General features: G+C 47.9%; 1 pseudogene; it reads right to left on the minus strand.

The window, feature by feature from the left end:
* Positions 1–1,649: 1,649 nt before the first annotated feature.
* Positions 1,650–3,152, minus strand: LOC136645136 (conserved oligomeric Golgi complex subunit 4-like; annotated as a pseudogene).
* Between the last annotated feature and the right edge of the window lie 5,812 nt (positions 3,153–8,964).

Raw genomic sequence — 8,964 nt, forward strand, 5'->3', positions numbered from 1 at the left:
CACAGAAGTGACTCATGTAGAATAGGGGGGAACTAGGAGTTTTCATGCTCTGGCCTCTATGCCTCTCTTACTACAGCCTGGTATTTGCATTTTTGCAGCATCACCACACATCATTCATGTTCACCTTATGGTCTACTAACACTGCAATTCTACTCAGAACTAAGTTCAATAGGGTTACTCTCAGGAAACTGTATGCCTTAGCCCCCTTCCACACATGCTTCTACCAAGCAAGATCTTCCGCCCCCTGTATTTGTGTATGTCTGATTTTGTGAATCTATGTGTAGGACCTTATATTTGTCTCTGTGGAACTTCATCAGTGAAACAGGGGCAATTCCAAAGGCTCCTTAGGCTGCTGCAAATTTCTGGTGGTGGCTGAAGACTGTCGCAAAAGCACCATAAGGCACTTCTGTGACAACTTTGGAGGAGGGATGTCAGTCCAAGCCCCTGAGTCAGGGCAGCATGGGGGGTTGGGGGGTGAGGGGAGGCATTTTGGGGCAGGGGGAGAATGGGGTGGGATGGGGCCAGGATCCAACACTTGTGCCAGATCCTATTCCTGGTTCCAGGCAGCCTGGTGCGGCTCGGATCTGTGTTACCTCTTTAGGTAGTGCAGACCCGAGTAGCCCCATTGAGGCTGCTGAGGCCTTACCCAGGGTAAGGGGAAGGAACTCCCTTTGCCCCAGGCTGAGCCACAATTGACCCCAACCTTGGCCAGCCTGCTCCAGGGCAGGTTAGGATTGGGCTGTGAGACTGTCAGGGTTGTTCTGAATCCAATTCAGTGTTCTAGAAGTTATCCCATTTGTGAAGCCACCTCTGTTCCCCTACACCATCATCCCCCACACATAAAATGAGCCTTAGGGTTGAGAGAATTCTTGTGGTTGCCTTCTGCCAAGGCATCCTTGGGATTTAGAAACAAGATGTGCCAACTCAAAGGAAAACAAAAGAACCATCAAAGGAACCATAGCAAATAAATCTGTTGTTGGAAGTTTACCCTCAGTGCATTTTGAGCACATAGGTCTTTATCAAGGGTACCTGAAATTATGGAAATGTGTCACATCGTACAATAGTGTGATGAGTTTTTTATGCAATGTTGCCAAAAATAACATGTCCTTCATAGAGCACAATCAGCTTAAAACATGCTGGGTAAATGTTAAAAAAAAAAGTCTTTTCTGTAGCAACCTTGGAGGTTTCCGTCTGCTCCTAAAGCAACACAACTGTGTGGGGTGCCTGCAACCATTGCAAGCAGTGGAGGAAGGTGCATGAATACTACTGATCAAGTTGGGGAGATGCAGAAGGCCCACAAGCTTCATACCAAAGATCCAAAGGTATGTGGCGATACCAATACAGGTCCGTTGTGACCAGAACACTTTGGGGGCTTGGCTACCGCATCCCCCTTGCCAGCACAGCAAGAGGCCTTAACATATAAGCTGGCAGACAACTGACCAAGGGGCAGAAATCCAGCAGCCCTATATCATTTTAATGTCTATTTTAGACAATATTGCACAGTGTTCAACAAGGGAGAGGTTCGCCTTTCCCTTCAGGGACAAGGGATGAGCCCCCCCCCCCCCACAAGAGGAGAGATCGTAGCTGACCTCCACCCCTTTCTACAGCAGCCAGCACTGGCCATGAAGAAGATTGTTCCGTGCAGGTAGTTAGAGGGGCAGGCACTTGATATCCTCACTGCGAAAGTCTATTCAGAGGGCCGGCACTTGACGGACCTCAGCTGGTGTAAGACGCCATGTTAATGGTCCTGAGTTTGGTCCCCAGTAGTCCAAGATCTCCGTTACCTGAAAAGAAGAGGGAAAGCAAAGTTATTGAGCTGGCAGAAGAACAGCACTGGTGATGTAAACATATGGGGGCTGAGCCCAAAGTGGCCCCTACGGCCCCTACAGAAGACTAAAGCCTGCCTACCCTTTCCAGGTTGAGGACAGTCGCCATCTGGGAGAGATGAGCAAACTTGTCACGGATGCTCCAGGTGGTTACAGTGGTGAGGTAGGCAATCAGCGATCACAGCTCCTTGTCAAAATGCAGTCCACCAAGCTGAGGACAGAAAATAGAGCAGGAGACCCCACAGGCGCATTTTCTTCAGTGCCCTCTTTATTCTGCTTACACAACTGATGTTCTGCAATAACCAATGTGCCACTTGCTTTGACAAGGACTAAGAGTCCCAGAAGACAACAAGGTCTGGGATTGAGGTTCTGGCCTGCCTTTTGGTTCCTTGTTTGAAGCACACCCCCTCCTTACCCGACTGAAGGTGGACTTGAAAACGACTTTCTCCAGCTCTACAGCAATGAGCGTGGTCATCAGGCAGGTCAGGCTGTCATAGATCACAGGTGAGAGTCCTGCCTGCAAGGAGGCAGAGAGCATATACTGGACTCGAACAGAGCAATGTGGAGGAAAAGCGAAAGCACGGACTGGGGGAGACAGAACTTGGACAGACGATCACCTCATAAGGGTGGGTAGGCCGTCTTGAGTGCTGCTCAAAAAGACTGGGGCACCCAGGGTCAGGCCTCTGGGCTTCCAGAAGGAAACCAGGAACCACCTGGGAATGGACTTTTCTCAACTCCTTTGCAGGGGGCAGACTGAGCAGCATGCAGTCACCTGCACCAGGGTGGGGATGATCACTACCCAGGTCTCACTGCCCATGTTCCAAAAAGGGCAGCTGTCATGCTCACCTGACTCCTGCTGGCCAGAGGGGGCATGGAAAGGGGGGCTATTTGCAAAGGAATCAGCAAAAGTTCCTTCCACCCCATCTTCTTCTCTGAATCCCTATGGAAAAGGCTTGAGTAAGCCAGAGGCTGCCCACTCACCTCATTATCAGGGCAGCGCATGGGTCTTTCTGAACAGGGTGAAGGCAGCCAAGCTGGGCATCAGGCTGGGAGTAAGCAGCACAGCCCACCTCATTAGATCACTTGGAGCAGCAGCCAAGTGGCAGAGAAGGAGCGCTTCACTGCCACTGTCGCCACAGAGTAGGCCCTGCAGTGGGCCCTAGCCTGTGTCCGGTCGGATCTGTCACGAGTCTTCCTCCACCGTCGATCAAGATGCCTACCCTGCAGCTTCATCATTCGTAGCTTCTTGGTAAACCAAGGAGCCACTTTGATTCTGCTGGCTGGGAGGCACCACCTAGGAGCAATCTCATCCACAGCCCTGGCCATCTCTGTATTCCAGAGATCAACCAGAGCCTCAGATGAGTCAGCAGGAAAATCCCCCAAAACCCTCACAACATACCTTACCTGCAACAGGTCTTGAAATTTGTTGGACACAGCAGCCATATCAGAGAGGCAGCTGTCAATCTGCCCACACTGCAAAGGGCCTCAGAGGACCTCCTGGACACAACCAGAAGCCACCTTGTGCTGGCAACTTCTGGTCATGTCCAGAAAGCCCTCTTAGGAGATTGAGAAGCTGGCATGACCTCCAAAGGACTGGGCACCCCTCCAGATGAGTAATTGTTGCACCACGCCAGGGCCCCCACGGATTCCAGTATCTGCTGAATCCCTGCGGATTGACTGACCAAACAAGCTGTCACAGTGTGGCACAAGAAAAAAGCTACAAGCCTGAATTACTTTCTTTGGGCAACTAAAGCAGAAGTCAACAAGCTCTGTAGGCTCAATAATGTGTGTCCTAATTAACACAGGCATACAAGGTGAAATCAGGATGAATTCTTCCTTCAGAGCTATGAGTTATGTAGTCCACAATTGTGTAATGTTTCACTTTAGTCAATAAGACTTGAACTTCTGTAACTGTGGGCTGGAATACAGGATACACTTGCATCAGGAGAGGAAGAACAAAACTTACCTTGTGACAAGCTTCAGTTTTAATCTCTTTGACGGGCACGTCCAGAGAACACACATCCGCAGTTTCACAAGAAACAAAACCTTACAGAAGCAAAGACACAAAAACCAATGTTAGGAAGACAGGAAGCTGCCTTAGTTCAAGTCAGAGCATTGTCTGCTATAGCAGGGCTTTTCAAACTGGGGCGTCACAACGTCCCAGACTGTGGGCTTTGGCCTCTGCCCTCTTAAGGGGCGGGTAGCCTGGAGGCAGGGAAGAGGCAGCGGTGCGATCCCCAGGATCACGCTGCTCAGGGGGCTGTAGGGCCTTGGGTGCACTTACCCAAGCCTCCTGCAGCCTCCCCAGGGTGCGGGAAGCCCGGTGCGAACCTTTGGCAGGGATCCCGGCAGAAGTGAAAGCAGAGCACTGCCAGGTGCTCCGTGCAAAGTGCCTGGAGGTGGAGTGGTAAGTCAGGGTGTGGGGCAGGCGGGGAGGAGGAGTTCCAGAGAGGGCAGAGGGAGATATGGCAGGGGATGGAGCAGGGCGCGGCTGGCTGAGCTTAGCTCCACCAGATCTCAAACGCTGTGTCAGATATCAAGGCCTGACACGAAGTTTCTTGATTCTGCACCAGCTAAATAGCCAATGCGGAGTCGGGTAGCCCCATTGTGGGGCTGCTTCCCTTGCTCGGGGGAAGGGGACAAAGGTCCTATTCCTCTGAGGAGCCGCCAGCAGCTGCCCGGTTGTGCTCAGGATGCCATGGTAGCCATTTTGGTGCTGCAGCAGCCCCACAGGCCAGGCAGCTCAGGATAGGGCTGTGAAACCTGTGGAGAGCAAAGACTGAGCAAAGACTGCAGTCCTATGCATGCTTACCTCTTTGAACTCAGAGGGACTTGGCTGTATGTCACAACTACCCAGGCCAACATTGTTAAGTAATTTACAACAGATTAAAACAACATTTCATGTTCTACAGGCCCTGGTTGCTAGTAATCAACCGTTTTTGCTGTGCACCCCAAAATGCCCCCTTGTGGTTAACACAGAAAACACAAAGAAGAAAAAAATCTCTACATAACTGTAATACGTATTTATTATTGCATTGATTGTTCAAACACACACAATAAAAATCACACAATCAGATATTTGCATTTGCCTACCTCTTAACTGCTGATTGTATATGCACAACTCACTGAAATTGTGTTACACTTTTTTTTATTATTTAAAAATTTAGTACCACTGTACCAAACAGCATAGGGACAACAGAAATAGCATTGTGTCTGCCCAGAAGATTCTCAATCTGAGCCCTCTGGCAAAGAAGCGAAAGGGAGAACAGAGAGCTTGACAAAGTAGGAAGGGTCCAACCATGGTACGGTATAAATAAGGAAAAGGCTATGGACTATCCAAAAAAGATATAACGGCAAAAACATTTTGAAGAACTGAAGAAGAAGTTACTTAGCAAGTAGAGGAGGAAATACTATTTCTGGTATAAGGAACATCATGACAAAAGAAACAAAGGTAAGAGTAGGAAAAAGAAAGCAAGTGGTTCACCAGCAGATGAGTGGGGAAGGAGTTCAAGTAGCAAGGAGAAATAAATGGACTCTTGCCATATAGAAGAAGAAATGCACCTCAAGAATGCCCCCCCCCCAAAAAAAACCCCTACAGGAGCATACCAGAGAAATATAGTGCTCCCCAGTTGTTTTAAACCAGTGTGACAACTGATGTTACAAATTTATTCACAATTTTAGAATTCTGCCCAGTAACTATTGACCTGAATATCTAAAACGTCCATGCGTCAGAAGCATGCAATTTTACCTTAATACTTTTGATATGGGATGCAGCCTCCACAAGGACTTTGTCAGAAGATTTATCCAGCAAAAACTCAATGATTGCATCTTTGTTATATAGCCTACAAAAGTGAAGGATGAGTTAACTTCATAATTGGAATTGATTCAGAAATTAATATGATTTTATTGAAAAACAAAATTGAAATCATACCTGCCAAGTTCACAAGCTACTATAGGTCTGCTTAATTTTTCTTGACTCAGAGTGCAGTAGTACCACTGGGCCACTAGTTCTGCATTTTTGTCAACCTGAAGAACAATGTACACAGTTTGAAAATGGCATTATCAGCATCAAAGTTAAACATTTAGCACCCATCTTTCCTCACTTTGGCTCTATATTTGAAATCCCACTTCCTCAGAACATTTCATGTACATTCTGCTTTAAAAATGGGGGAGGGGGGAGAATTGCTTGCAGTTGACAAGTACAGGATTAGTGCTTCTTCAAAGAAACATGTTAATTTCTGAGATTTCTAGGGCTGCCCTTCAAATTCATGAGTAAAGATTTCCATGTTGTCCTTTGCAATGTTTATATGCACAATTTGCTGAGAAGAGAAACAAAGGAATCGAGAACATACAAAGTTTATTGCAGATGAAGCTATAGTATATAGTTCATCTGCTTTGCATGCACCAGGTCCCAGACATCTCCAGGTATAGCTAGCAAAGGTGATTATCAGAAACCCATGAGAGTCACTACCAGTCAATGTAGACTAAAGCCAGACAGACCAATTATCTGACTCAGCATAAGGCAGCTTCACATGCATATTGTGTATGCACCTGCCGGAAAGCCAGAATATGCCATGAGCATTCAGTACACGTGGACCACATGTACATGCAGTGGAAGAATGTGCATGTCTAATCATCATATGCAACGTTTTATATGTGGGTGGTAGAGCAACAGACAAATTTTGAATAGTTCAAATTCAAATTATGTGCAACCTCCTAATTTTAGAAATCGGCTGTGTCAGAATGCCAGTGCAAGGGAGGGCACCAGGATGCACGTCTCTTGTCATCTGGTGTGCTCCCTGGGGCATTTGGTGGGCTGCTGTGAGATACAGGAAGCTGGACTAGATGGGCCTATGGCCTGATCCAGTGGGGCTGTTCTTATGTTCTTAAAAGTTGAACTGCAAATGGATATAGAACTCTTCATCCTTATGTAAGTAGCAACTGTTTACAGGAACCAAATCATTTCAATAGCAAATCTGTTTATACCTTCAAGTAGTAACATAGTCTAAAATGAACTGAAACAGACCTGGTGACCACTAAGCTCATCAGTGACTTCTGACAGGCCTGCCTGCGTTAAGAAAATTATGAAAACATTCGTTTATCTGTTCTGTTGCAGTTCCCCATTAAGAATTAGAGAAATACATGAACACCATATGCTATAGGGCAGGGGTGTCAAACTCATTTCAAACCAAGGGCTCAATAGCATTTGTGACGCCTGCTGAGGGCCAGAAGTGATGTCATTAGGCAGGAAATGATGTCAATAAACAGGTCATAAACAAAAATAAGCACTTTTTCTCACTCAGGACATTATTAGCTGCAAATATGCAAATCTTGATCATATTTCAAGATATGGGAGAGCCCAATTTTCAGGTGGGCTGCCCTTTCAGAAGTAGCACCTCAGCACTGCTTAGAAAATGAGAGCCTGAGGGCCAGATAAAAACCTTCAGCAGGCCGCAACCGGCCCCCGGGCCTTATGTTTGACACCCCTGCCATAGGGCATGACAGAAATAACCTGAGATTCTTTGTCTCTAGACACATTCTCCTAACTTAGAAAGAACAATTTCTGAACTCTCATTGTCTAAATCAGTATTTCTCAAACTGTGGGTCAAGACAGTACCAGCCTAAGGAACTCCAGTCTGTGGTGTGTTGTCCCGAGTGCCACCTAAGGCATTAGGTGGGCCACTGTGAGATGCAGGAGGCTGGACTAGGTGGGCCCCTTCTGGTTTGACCCAGCGGGGCTGTCCTTATGTTCTTAAAAGAAAATATTGGTCTGTGGAACTCCCTGCCACTGGATGTGGTGATGGCATCTGGCCGGCCTGCCTGCCTGCCTCGGGGTGGAGAGAGTGGTCCGAGGGGTGTTCTCTTCCCTTCCACAGAATGAACGGGGGGGGTAGCCAGAACCAGGGGGCAGCCGCTGAGACTGAGCGTTGGGAGGGAGACATGAGCCTGTGGACCTCCCTGCCACTGGACGTGGTGTGCTGTCTGAGGCACCTGGTGGGCCACTGGGAGAAGCAGGAGGCGCGGCTCGGCGGGCCCCCTCGGCCTGACCTGCAGGGCTGCCCTGCTGTGCCCGGCCAGAGCTCAAGGCCTGGGGCTGCGGGCTGCCCAGCGCACAGTCCCCTCCCCTTCCCACCCCCGCTCACCTTCTCCACCAGCTCGTGCCTCTAGGATTACAAAGGTAGCTGGCGTGGGTTTTGGCCAGTAACTAGCATGCCACATTATACATGGCAGAAAGGTGGAATGGAGGAGGCTCAGGAGGAGGCCTCCCCCATATCCTATTCTTCATCCCAAGCCTTTCCCTCCAACACAGGGCTATTCAGATCTAATAGCCCCATTAGGCAGGCTGGGGCTCAACACAGACTAAGGAACAAATGTTCTCTTACCCTGAGGAGACCTGCTCTGGCCTGCTCAGTTTCAGCACTGGGTATGGTGTGGGCTGTGCATCCTAGTGTGCCAGCTCTGAATAGATTGGGCTTGTACACTTTTTTCAAAACCTTGGCTATAGAAAAGCACTAAGATCTCTAGTAGTAGTCAAGAACAAAATTGTATGATCAGTGTGCCATTGTAGGTATGATTTTGATGGTCAGCTTTTGTTTTTAGGGGAACTATTGCAAAAGAAAGACTCTTTCCCAAGCTCTCAGGAATTCTAAGTCCTTCACACATAATCAACAATATGAGGGTCGCCCAGAAAGTAATGCACCACATTTTTTTTTCTTCAACAATTATTTATTGAACACAATGAAACTTACACACAAGAAAGAATGATGTTTCTTCTACACTCCCTATTTTCCACGTAATCTCCGTCCAGTTCTATGGCCTTCCTCCAGCGAGACACAAAGGCATGTATGCCCTGTCGGTACCACTCCTTGTTCTGGTCACGAAGCCATTTCTGCACTGTGCGAATCACCTCTTCGTCATCCTCAAAATGTCTTCCGCGAATGGCATCCTTTAATGGCCCAAACAAGTGGAAGTCTGAGGGAGCTAGGTCAGGGCTGTAGGGTGGATGGGGTAACACAGTCCAACCCTGTTTAGTGATGTGTTCCGAAGTCCTCAAACTTGTGTTTGTTGACTCAAACATTCACCTGGGTTGTTATGGCGCCGAAGTCGCTGGAAGTGCTTCTTGAGTTTGGTTAATGTC

The sequence above is a fragment of the Tiliqua scincoides genome, chromosome 1, assembly GCF_035046505.1.
Source record: "Tiliqua scincoides isolate rTilSci1 chromosome 1, rTilSci1.hap2, whole genome shotgun sequence".
Lineage (NCBI taxonomy): Eukaryota > Metazoa > Chordata > Lepidosauria > Squamata > Scincidae > Tiliqua > Tiliqua scincoides.